This window comes from Phascolarctos cinereus, unplaced genomic scaffold (assembly GCF_003287225.1).
Source record: "Phascolarctos cinereus isolate Bilbo 61053 unplaced genomic scaffold, phaCin_HiC Scaffold_4;HRSCAF=312, whole genome shotgun sequence".
NCBI classification, from domain to species: Eukaryota; Metazoa; Chordata; class Mammalia; order Diprotodontia; family Phascolarctidae; genus Phascolarctos; species Phascolarctos cinereus.
Window position 1 is genome coordinate 148,729,757 of NW_027555847.1, and position 13,460 is coordinate 148,743,216.

The following is a 13,460-nucleotide window of genomic DNA, read 5'->3' on the forward strand; positions in this document are numbered from 1 at the left end:
TATCTATCTATCTATCTATCTATCTATCTCTAGCATATGTCCCAGTGGCCAATGTTTCTGCTTAACATATACATTTGTATACATAATGCACGCACACACACACATAAACATGTCTATGTATATATACACATATACATGTACACCATGTTCTAGGGGCCACCACATACATATACCACACACACCATACAACATATACATGCCTACATACACATATACATACATTCATTCATCTATACGAAAAATACATATCTTCATAATTAAAAAGTATGTTCAAATCCATGATTTCATTTGATCTGCCAATGACCCTCTGAGGGGTGGGTCAGATTCGCTGGGAGAGGCAGCTGATGACATGGTAGATCCCTGGTTTGGAATCAGGAAGACCTGAGTTCAAATCTGGCCTTAGACATCTTGGGCAAGTCACTGTTTGCCTCAGTTTCCTCAGCTGTAAAATGGAGATAATAATAGCAACTACCTCCTAGGGTTTTTGTGAGGATCAAATGAGATATTTGTTTAAAAAAAGAAAAGGAAAAAGAAAAAAAGCACCTAGTATAATAACTGACACATTGTAGGTGCTATATAAATGCTTATTCCCTTCCCTGTGAGATTTCCATTTTACAAATGAGGACATCAAGGCTTAGAATGTTGAAATAACTCACACAAGGTCAAAAGTGCCAAAGCCAGTAGTGCAGTGGAAAATATATTAAGATTGGAAGCCAAGGATCTGAGCTTAAATCTCTGCCCTCCACTTTCTACCTGTGTAATACTGGGCAAGTTGATCTACTCCTCTGGACCTCAGTTTTCTCATATGTAAAATGAAGGGTTTCAATGAGGTAGCCTTTAATCTTTCTCCTAACTCTAACTTCATATATGATTTAAGCCTAGATTTTTTTTTTTGGCTCAAAGTATAGCACTATTTCTACTGTTGGATACGACTGAAGAATTTCATAGAACTTTTTGAGCAAAGCAGAAAAGAAATTTAAAAAAATAATAAGATTCAAGGCAGGGAAAAAGGTGACCCTGATAATTATATTCATTACTTTGATAACTGGAAAAATACTAGAGCAAATTATCAGTGATTTTACATTTACCCAAAAAGCACAAAGCTTTTTGCAGAGAGTTAAGTCATACCGAAACAATAAAGTTTTTTTTTTTTTGTAGAGACTGGAAAAGGGCACATTCATACTGACTGAACATGTATAGATGCAATTAGACTGACTTTTTGTGCCATTCTTGTCAACACATCACAAAGTGATCTTTGAGGACTGTGGTTCTAATTTTTTTTTACATTCCAAAAATTATTGAGACTCTCCCAAAGAATTTTTGTTTATGTCAGTTTTATCTACTGACATTTATTGTATTAGAAATTAAAAGGTCCTAATGTTATTACAAAAATAATTTTGACCTCAAGGATCTGCTGAAAAGTTCTCAGGGCCTCCCTGCTGGTTGCTGAACCGCACTTTGAGAACTACTGGTTTAGGCCAAACCACTCTTGGAGTGTAACTCATGAAGGAGTGGCACTGGAAAGAAAGGAATTCAAATTGGAAAATTTATGGATGGTGCTATGTTGGGGAGAAGAAAGAGAAAGGAAAGAGTATAACAAATTGTGTCTCCTAGGGTCACTCTTGCGGCTTCATCATTCCATATTTTTAGTAACTCAACCTCAGACTGATATCTTGAAACCTACAATTTTTTCTTCTTCTTTTGGTTAGGATAAAGAAAACTGCTGAAGAGAGAAAAGGTATAAAGTTATTTCTGAATGTCAGATGTGAGAATCTTATAGGAGATGCCAGTTGAATGGGAGGTGACCAGGGAATGCACAAAATGCATACGGAGAGTACAGGGAAACAAAATCATGTCTTTACATCAATCTTTTCTATAAAGAATGTTGAGAAAATGGCTTCCTCTGAACCACCCCAGGTAATGTGAAGGTGAGGCATGACTGAAGATAAAAAAAGATCTGAGAAGTTGTGCTGGGACAGAGCAGAAAAAATTCAATTGTAATAAATCTCCAGAACCTTTTCCTAGTTCTCAAAGAATTCTTAAGGAAGGGGGACACATAAAGTAGCAGAGATACTAACAAAATTGTGTAATTTCTTTTCATTACAATCAAGTGCTCTCCTATAGAACTGGAGGGTGATGTGACTATCTTGAGAGAGAGAGAAAAAGAGAGAGAGAGAGAGAGAGAGAGAGAGAGAGAGAGAGAGAGAGAGAGAGAGAGAGAGAGAGATTGCAAATTAAGAGTGAGGATGGGAATTAGAGATTGGTGAGTCTTGCTTCTATAGCAACAAACTACAGATGAGCAATCTATCACTGCATCACAAGAAAGGTAAAGGACTAGCATAGGCAGCCCCAAGTTCCTGCCAAGGCAAATGTCTATTCTTAATATCTTAGAATGTAGATAATTCAAGGGGAGATGAACCTCAAAAATCTCATTTCCTTAGATAGTAAAAAGGTTCTCCTTGTAGCATGGTATTCTTAGAATAGTTAAAAAAAAAACCCCTTGACAGAGATCATAGACTCATAGAATGTTAGAGGTGGAAGGGAATTTAGAGCTCATTTGTCCAGTGGTTTCATTTTACAGATAAAGAAACTGAGATCCAGAGAGAGTGAAATTTTTAAAGTAATGAAAACATCTGGCACTTATGTAATGCTTTTAGGTTTACAAAGCACTTGACATGTTTTATGGTTTGCAAAACACTTTATATTTTCTTTTGGAGCTGTCCCAGCACAATTTCTGAGGTATCTTTAATCTTTGATCATGTCTCACCTTCACATTGTCTTCAGCAGTACAGAAGCAGGCATTCTATCCTCACAATGAGCCTAGTGGGATGAAAAAAAGTTCTGAGATAGTATATGATTTGTCCTGCGTCAAACAGGAAATAAAAACCTGAAGTAGGATTACATCCCAGGCCACCCTGAATTCAGGTTCGATTCTATTTCTGGTATGATATATCATGCTGCCTCTGCTAATGTATTAAAACACAGTTCTATTAAAAACAAGGCTGAAGGCAAAATAGATACTTCTATATATTAAGTTAGCAGGAGAATATTTCCAAGGGATGAAAGTAAAGACTAGGCTTTTATCCATATGCAGGCAATGCATCAGAGCATACTGCCCATATTGCATTTACAAGAATATTCCCAAAGATACTGAAGAGAGCCAAAGAATATAGCCCATAATAACAATTAGATCAGAAAATTGATGATATTTATAATCATAAGATATCACAGACAACAAAAGAGATTCCTTTTAAATGGAACATAGCAAGACACACTAGAGTCGCTTCTGAATCAGTTGTAAACCTCTGGATCACTGGGGGCAGGGAATCTTACTTAAAATCTTGATCTCTCTCATCAAAAGCCTGAATTGACTGTGTAGTAGATGATGAATTGTAGTGTGGTCTATTGGATAAGGTGTGAGACGTAATGTTTGGCTGAGGTCAAACACTGTCTCAGACACTAGCCATATAACCTTAGGCAAGGCCCTCAATTCCTCTGATTTTCATTTTCTCATTTGTAAAATGAGTATTCTCATATCAGTATCACTTATTGCATAGAGTTGTTGGAAAAATAAAAAGAAATAAACATACAAAGTGCTTCACCAACCTCAAAGTGTCATATAAATGTCAACTGTTGTTACTACTTTCCCAAAATACAATAGGAACTCAGTCTTTGGAACTGGTCAGATTTTATTATATTAACATTTGTTAGAATACTTTGTATTTACCAGATTCTCTGCAACAACTTCTCCATTCACCTTTGAGATTCATGTCTGGGTTACAGCACAGGATGAGTTTTGCCTCTGTCCACATTGGCTTCCATGGCTCTCTCAAGCAGTTTTATACCAAGGGATCTGAGCATGCAGGTATTGGAAGTAGCCTCCTGGCAGGCTGCACCATAGGGTCACTGTCAGTGGGCATAGCCCAACCCACAGATGTGGTGGAAGTATGTTTACAGGCCCAGGTTTGTGTAGGTGGCAGCCAGAAATACCAGGGCACAGTAGATGTCTATAAGACTATGGCCTGAGAGAAGGGGCTTCTGGGCCTATGGAAAGGCATTTCACCCAATGTTGACCAAAATGCTATTGTCAGTTTTGCTGAGCTTGTGACCTACGATCTCATCAAACATGCTTTCCTGAAGACCCACCTTATGATTGATGACCTTCCATGCCACTTCACATCAGCCTTTGGGGCTGGCTTCTGTACCATCATCATTACCTCCTCCATGGATGTGGTCAACAAGATACATTAACACTGCCGTGGGCCAGTATGGCAGTGCTACCGCTGTGCCCTCACCACGCATTGGAAGGAGGAATCCTGAGCCTTCTACAAAGGGTTTATGCCTTCCTTCCTTCTTTTGGGCTCCTGGAACATAGTGATATTTGTTATTTACAAGCAACTGAAACAGTCCCTGACAGTCACTCGAACTTCCTGGGAAGCTCTTTTCTGAGCTGTCTCCTGCTAGCTTTCTGCCTTATTCCCTTTGAGGCCAGACCTCATCTTGCCTCTCCTCCCTCCCATTATTCCCCTCTACCTCTCCTCTCCTGCCTCACCATTGAATAACCTTCCCCTCCCTTTTAGAATTCATCCCATTTAATCCTTCTCCAGCCCACTTGTTCTGCCCATTGCAGCCTTGCCAAATTCAATTAGATACGTACCATGAATGAATGAATGAGGGAATGTATTATAACACTACTAAGAAGGAAATTAGAGGCACTGGTCTTCATGTTTTAGGGCCCAAGTTGGTCACTAGTTATATCAAAGGAAGGCCTTCTTTGATGATCTTCTTTTTCTGCTCCTCCCAAAATGGCATGAAGCAGTGTGTATAATAGGGAGCAGAACTGATGTAATTGCTATGGTTAGGGATTGGAGGTTGCACCAATCAAGTCTTCTACTTTGACATAAGAATCCATCTCAGTGTCCACTATAAGTAGTCCCCTCCCAACCCCCTTCCACTCTCCCTTGCCACATACACACACATTATGCACACACCCTACCTTCTGGTGGACCTCCTCAGGGTTATAAAATGGATGAGATATTTGGGAGATCTAAATATAAAGGAATGCAATTTTAACATATTGTGTCATTAAGAAGTTTAGGGGCTTTTAGACACAATCTGGAGGTAGTGGAAAATTAGATGCAGTGTTGCATTAGACATGTTTTTAGTATTTTCTTCTTTTTGTAAAAGCTGTAATTTTCAGAGTTTAGAACCAATTTAATGTCCCTGGAGTTACAGCTTTTTTGTATCCATTGTCCATTAGGTGAATTACTAAGCCAAGAATGGAATCCATTTATAATGTATAAAATACTGTAAAATGTCTTAAAAACAGTCTTTGCAGGGGGAAGAAAAGCATCAGGAGTCCATTAAATTTGAAGACTGAGTTCTGAGGTTCTTCTTATAATCATATAATGGGTTTTTGTGCTTTGATAAGATGCATTAGATATTGGAAGATTTATTTAGAAGTTTGAATTCAATAAAAATTTATATAGAACTAATGCAAAATGCATTATGTTTGACATTTCAGACAGCTTTCAAAACTGAGTGTTTTGTCAAAAAACCCATTTTAATAATATTTATTATATTTTAATGCAAATTAATAAATAACCTATGAAATGCTTCTGTGCTATTTTTAAATGACAGTGTCACTATCACAGATATTTAACAGGTTTAAAAGGTTTGTCATCACCTTTTATAGATACCTATTTTGAGGAAAGTTTGATTGGCTGATAACATTAATGTGCCTTGGGTTAAAGAGACTATACACATAGATTAAATATATGGTATATGTTATATTCACATATATACTTAAATGCATACATATATAAACACATACATATGTTGTGATTAATTGGATATCAGTTAATCAGCAACTATTTACCTAGTGGCTCCTTTGTGTTTGCCAGAATGAGGATCGGTGGGGGACAAAAGATTAGTTTGATCTCTACCAACCTAATCCAACTAAGCAGAACAGCAATTAACAATATATTTTTTCTTCATCCACTTCTAAACAAAGAGGAAAAATTACCCATACTAGACTAGATAATGTCAGAGATTCAGTCAAACAAACAATTTCCAGAATATATTCTGGGATCACTATAGGTTTAGCCTAATTTCTTAAATTTTTTATCTTTATCTTAGTAATGTAAGAATCAATCACATGTGTTTTAAAATTTATGGAGTAAATGTATGTATATATAAGTGTAAATGTATACATATAACCATAAAATCCCACTTGATCTTCACAATAACCCTGTGATGTACTCATAATATTGATTAACATCCCTAACTTACAAATAAAGACATGTCATCTCAGAGGTAAAGTGGTTTACCTATAGTTATACAACTAGTCAGTCAATCAGTCAATAAGCATTTATTAAGCACCTACCATGTACCAGGCACTGTGTTAAATGCTGGGGATGAAAACAGAGACCAAAGATAATCCCTGACCTCAAGGAGCTCCCAATCTAATGGAGTAGACAACAAACAAACAAATATGTACAAATAAGCTACATACCAGATAAATAGGGAATAATTAAGAGAATTATTAAAAATTAACAGAAATTGAAATATCTCATCTTCCTGTAGAAGATGGAATTTTACTTGGAACTTAAAGGAAGCTAGGGGAGGCAGTCTTGTTCTTAATCTGGCCCTCCAGGCTTTAGTATTCTCCTCTATAAAATGAAATTTGACTCTAGGATCTCTAAGGTGTCTTTCAATTTATGTATTCTGTGATAAGATTCAGAGAAAGGAAAGTCTGTTACAAAAATTTATATACAGTCACCTGCTGTGGACAATAGTTAAATTTTCAGTATGAGCATTTATACCTTATAAATCTATAAATGTTGAAAATGTGTATACACACACACATATATAGGATTTTATATACACATGCACATATATACATAAATATATATGATATGTATATTACACACAGGTATGTGTATAAATGTATATGTGTGTATGTGCATATATATATACACATATATATGTATATATGTATATATACACATATATATGTATATATATACGCATATATGTATGTATGTATGTATATATATGTGTATATATGTATGTATATATGTACATATATATGTACATATATATGTACACATATATATGTACATATATATATGTACATATATAATATATATCTATATATATACAGTATGTAATGGCTATTATGTATTCATTAGTTAGTAGCCTGGCCTGCTCTAAATCAACATACAAAATTTCCTTGATTAGGATGTATAACTGAAAAGACTCCAAAAGCATTCACTATCCTAAATACTAATATAGTCAACTGTGGCCCTTACACACACACACACACACACACACACACACTGCTTGATTTTCTTTTATGTATTGCTATGTAGTTTAATGTATGAAAAAGTGCACAGCAGGTGACTATGTATAAATTATTTTATATATAAAAGCCTGGAGAGCCAGATTAAGAACAAAACCCAGATTTTATGTGAAAAGATGGAGTTCTGATCCCAGGTGAAGGGGGTCCTGGATTTCATGGAAAATTATACTGAAATTATATTCAAGAGATCTGGGTTTAAGTCCTAGATGAATCACTTATAGACTAGTTAATTCACTATCATTTGTTGAGTACCTACTATGTATAAAGCATCACCCTACATTCTACCCTCCTGGAACAGATTGTAATCCATATCCAAGTTTAACCATTAGACCATGAGCTCCTTGAGAGTCTTTTTTTTCCTCTTTTATAACCTCATCTTAGCATGGCACATAATAAGCATTTAATAAATGATGTTGACTTGATTTCTCATCCTGTATAACTCTTATCCCTGTTCTCCCATAGATCCTACTCAGAAGAGCTCACCTAAAATTCTGGGTACCACCTTCTACAGATTTTTTGACATTATGAATCATGTGCACTATCCATCGTTTGTCCCTCAGTCCCATTACTTTGGTTTACCTCCTTTTCTGAGTGTACATCTCTCTGATGATATTGCTTATTCAATTTCTACATAATTCTTTTTGGTCAGTGTGTTGCATACTGCTCATTTGTTTGTGACTTTCTATTAACCGTTTCAATTACCCATAACTTTATTTCTTCTGAGACTGCATCATGTGAAGACTCATCCATATAGTATCTTTGGAAGAATATTGCTGTTAAAAGACAAGACTTCATTTTGTAGAAAAACTAAAGATTGTTAAAAGCATGTTAGAATTCCTTGAAAGAAATCCGGTCGTTTTTCTCCATCCTATTCAATCCTTGTCACATTTTACTGTCCACAAGCAGTGTTTGTCCAGGACAAGTGTAGTGATGGACTAGCTGGAGCATCTGTCCATTTAACTATAGATTCTAGTGTAGATTAGGATTCTTTTCATCATTTCTTTTTCCTTTATGGATAGCTAGGCCACACTCTTTTGAGAGATTATGGATCTCATTAAGAGACTTCACGATGTTCGAGGTCTTTGTGCAATTACAACAATGCCTTCAACAAATATAAGCATATAAAGAATGTCACCATGCATAAGAAATCCCCCTTTGAGCTTATTTATTGCTGTACACCTCCCATCATCATGACAAATACTTTGAGTTAGTAAAAGTGTTATGCCTCTCTTGATATTAATAATCCATGGATAGTCAAACAAAGACTTTCAGAAATGATAATCTATAGTGTACTATAGTTTCCCAGAGTTGACTGAATATGTAGAAAATACAACACTCTACTCTGCTTACTATGTATTAACTATAAAGATAAATTGGATGTTGTAGTGAAAAATACCACACTAAAGACTTTCCTGTAACAAAGTGTCACATCTAACAGACACACCTTTGTTTGACTATTTTTGTGATGATTACATTACAGCAGTTAAGTTTCTTTAGGAAATGGAGATAGTATATGATGGTGTCTGTTATTTTGTCCATTTCCTAGCTTGTTTAAATAGGTCAGATTGGAGTGATTTCAATTCTGTGCTATATATATATATTTTATTTTTAATCTTTCTTCTAATTTGGTATTGGTTTTATTTTTTCCACAAACAAGTCAGTAATTTGACTGCATGAAAACAGTTGATTTAGAAATAGATAATGCTGTTATAATATACTCTGTTTTCAATTTTTGTGAAGCACAAAATCCTGAACTACACAATTCTCTTCTAGGAGGAGGTATTTTGGATTTATAAGTGTGAGGCTTCTGTTTAGTCTACAATCTTCTAACATCTCCTGTTTCATATACCAGAATCATGTTTTCAAATACACATAGACACCCCATGCACACATATTTATGTGTATATACGCATGTACATATATGTACACACATATGCACACCAGTTCTCCTCTGTGCCCACTTTTGCATTGTAGTCTGTAGATATTAAAATGTATGTTGATTTGATCTAGAGGATCTTATAAAGTACTTCATAAAATATCTCTCTGTTAATCCTCTGCAACAGTTTTTAGTGCATAAGTTACAATTATTTTCATGGTAGTTTGATGTTTACTTATTTTTGTTTTATTTTCACAGATATTTATAATGAATACTGCAATAATATGGGCAAGTGCCCCATGATATTTTCTTTTTTCTTTTGGATGCATAATAAAAAAATAACTCCCTTATTAATCTCTCTCAGAGAACCTGTAAGCTATACTTCTATGTAGTTTTAACTTCCTTTTGCCTTCTCATTGAATTCTTTAGGGATAATGTTGAGATGGATATAATTCAGTTCCTCAAGTAGAATATCTAGTCAATGGTCACATGACAAGGATATCTTTTGTTAATTATAAAATCAACAATTATATTAGTGTTTATAGATGGTCAGAAAGACATGTGATTATTAGCACTCTCTGTCCCATTTATCATCATCCTGACACCGTCACAACAAAAAAACTCCCAAGATGTCAAGAACATGAAGAAGATAACCATTTCAAAATGTGGGCAATTTTCATCACATTTTTTTTTGTCTTAACCACGATTATTTCTGTATCTGGAGAAAGTACTCACCCCACCCCAGTCAACATTCCTACCCTATAATCCTTACACAATTCTCTTTGGTTTCATTTCCCTTGACTCTCCACAAATCTGGCTTGATTAAAAAGTTAAGTTCACAATTATGAAACAAAAACGAAACTGCTGCCAGAAGTGAACATTGTTTCCTTAACCTTTAAGTCTAGGTTCTAGAGACTCTTGATGGCCAATTTGTGCTTTCTTGGTTTCATATGTTGCCATGATCAAGGAATGCATCACCAAGTGGTCAGTCAACTTGTGATAAAACTTCCCATACTTAGTTTGTCTTCAGAAGGCAGACATAATCCATTGTGGGAACTTAAATCTAAACCATTCCAGCATGGGAGAATCCTATTAAATGTCATCTTAGGAGTTGTTGGATTTGCCAAAGTGTTAGCTTTCTTTCCTGCATTTGTGTAATTTGAAAATTAGATAATCACTTTACCTATGCTTTTATCTAAGTCAATTATTAAAATATCAGAAGCTAGGAAGAGAAGCTGGAATTTATTCCTATAAAACTGAAAGTTGAAGATTCATGAGAAGATGGAGAGAAAAAAGAGGAGGCCGACAACAGGAGGTTGGGAAATACTTATCTCACCATACTGATAAGAGAAAATAAATCTGGTGTGAAGACAAAGAAGTGGTCAGAGTGATGACAGGAAATTCAAGAAAAACAAAAAAGAGTGGAGTTTTAGAGCCTGGAGACAGGGAGTTTCAGGAGCTCAAAACTGATGGTTGATATAATTAATAATTAAGAGGCAAGGAAAGTACAATATCATAATTTCCAAATAAGCATAGAATATAGAAAAATTAAGCCTTCAACAATGTCAAATGCTCTTTAATTTTTTAAAATACAAATTTATTTATTTTTAGTTTTCAACATTCACTTTCACAAGTTTTTGAGTTCCAAATTTTTGCCCCATCTCACCCCTCCACTCACCCCAAGATGGCATGCATTCTGAATATCCCTTCCCCTAGTCTGTCCTCTCTTCTATCTCTCCCCTCTTCTCTTATCCCCTTCCCCTTCTATTTTCCTGTAGGGCAGGATAGACTTCTGTACCTCATTTCCTGTATTTCTTATTTCCCAGTAGCATGTGAAAACATTTTTTTAAACATATGTTTTTAAAACTTTAGGTTTCAAATTTTCTCTCTTCCTCCCTCCCCACCCACCCTCATTGAAAAGGCAAGCAACTCAATATAGGTTGTACATGTGCAGTTATGCAAAACACTTCCATAGTAGACATGTTGTGAAAAACTAACTCTATTTCCCTTAATCCTATCCTGCCCTCCCATTTATTCTATTCTTTCTTTTGACCCTGTCCCTCCTCAGAAGTATTTGCTTCTGATTACCCCCTTTCCCAATCTGCCCTCCTCTCTATCATCCCCCTGCTCTCTTGTCCCCTTCATCCCCTATTTTCCTGTAGGGTAAGACAGATTTCCATACCCAATTGAATGTGTATGTTATTCCTCCTTAAGCCAAATCCTATGAGAATAAGATTCACTCATTCCCTCTCACCTTCCCCTGTTTCCCCTCCACTGTGAGAGACTTTTCTTTTCTGTTTTTTTTTGTGAGATAATTTACCCCATTCTACCTCTCCCTTTCTTCTTCTCTGAGTATCATCCTCTCTCATCCCTTAATTTTATTCTCCAGATATGACCCCTTAATCTTCAACTCACCCTGTGCCCTCTATCTATCTATCCATACATAAATTTTTTTTCCTTCAACTACCCTAATACTGACAAAGGTCTCATGAGTTATAAATATCATCTTTCCATGCAGGAATGTAAACAGTTCAATCTTAATAAGTCTCTTATGATTTCTCTTTCCTGTTTACCTCTTCATGTTCCACTGGAGTCCTGTATTTGAAAGTCAAATTTTCTATTCAGCTCTGGTCTTTTCATCAGGAATGCTTGAAAGTCCTCTATTTCACTGAATGACCATTTTTTCCCCTGAAGGATTATACTCAGTTTTGCTGGGTAGGTGATTCTTGGTTGTAATCCTATCTCCTTTGCCCTCCAGAATATTATATTCCATGCCCTGTGGTCCTTTAATGTAGAAGCTGCTAAATCTTGTGTTATCCTGATTGTGTTTCCACAGTACTTGAATTGTTTCCTTCTGGCAGCTTGTAATATTTTCTCCTTGACCTGGGAACTCTGGAATTTGGCTACAATATTCCTAGGAGTTTTCCTTTGGGGATCTCTTTCAGAGGAGATCTGTGGATTCTTTCAATTTCTATTTTCCCTTGGTTTAATATATCAGGGCAGTTTTCCTGATAATTTCTTGAAAGATGATGTCTAGGCTCTTTTTTTGATCATGGCTTTCAGATAGTCCAATAATTTTTAAATTCTCTCTCCTGGATCTATTTTCCAGGTCAGTTGTTTTCCAATGAGATATTTCACATTGTTTTCTAATTTTTCATTCTTTTGGATTTGTTTTACAGTCTTGATTTCTCATAAAGTCACTAGCTTCCAATTGCTCTATCTAATTTTTAAGGAAGTATTTTCTTCAGTAATCTTTTGGACTTCCTTTTCCATTTGGCCAATTTTTCTTTTTAGGGCATTTTCTCCTCATTGGCTTTTTGGACCTCTTTTGCCATTTGGGTTAGGCTATTTTTTAAGGTGTTATTTTCTTCAGCATTTTTTTGGGTCTCCTTTAGCAAGCTGTTGACTTGTTTTTCATGATTTTATTGCATCACTCTCATTTCTCTTCCCAGTTTTTCCTCTACTTCTCTTACTTGCTTCTCAAAATCCCTTTTGAGCTCTTCCAAGGCCTGGGACTGATTCATATTTTTCTTGGAGGCTTTGGATGTAGGAGCTTTGACTTTGTTGTCTTCTTCTGGTTGTATATTTTGATCTTTTTCACCAAAGTAAGATAATATAGTCTGATTCTTTTTGTGCTGCTTGCTCATGATCCCAGCCAATTACTTGAGTTTTAAACTCTTTGTTAAGATAAGAGTCTGCTTTCAATATGGAGAGTGTACTGTCCCAAGCTTCAGAGGTTTGTATAGCTGTTTTCAGAGATACTTGTAGGGACCCATAAATTTTCAGTTCTTCCAAGGTGGTATGATAAGGGGCGAGGTGTTTACTCCAATTCCTGGCCTGTGACCACAAGTACTCCTTTGTGTCCTGTAAGTGTGAGGAAGGGGTCCTCTCCAGAGCCACTACAAGCTCCACCACGCCAGCACTCCTCCTCACTCCAGCACCCCCACCCAGAACTGTGACCCAGATCCAAACACGGGCAAAGCAAGAGATTCCTGCCTCAGCACTGGCAAAGAGATCCCTGCAATCCCTCTCTGATCAGCTGCTGGATTCCCCCTCAGTCTGTGGGCTAGAAGGTCAGGAAGTAGGGCCCCCCCCCCCGGGCCAAGCTCTTGGGGAATGGAGCTGAAACCTCACCTTCCTCTCTGAGCACCACAGAAACAGACTTTTCCCACTGACCTTCTAAGTTGTCTTTGGCATTCGTGGATTGAGGAGTCTGGAAAT

General features: G+C 36.2%; 1 pseudogene; it reads left to right on the top strand.

Annotated features, from left to right (window-relative positions):
- The first annotated feature begins 3,768 nt into the window (after positions 1–3,768).
- Positions 3,769–4,449, top strand: LOC110214488 (dicarboxylate carrier UCP2 pseudogene; annotated as a pseudogene).
- The last annotated feature ends 9,011 nt before the right edge of the window (positions 4,450–13,460 follow it).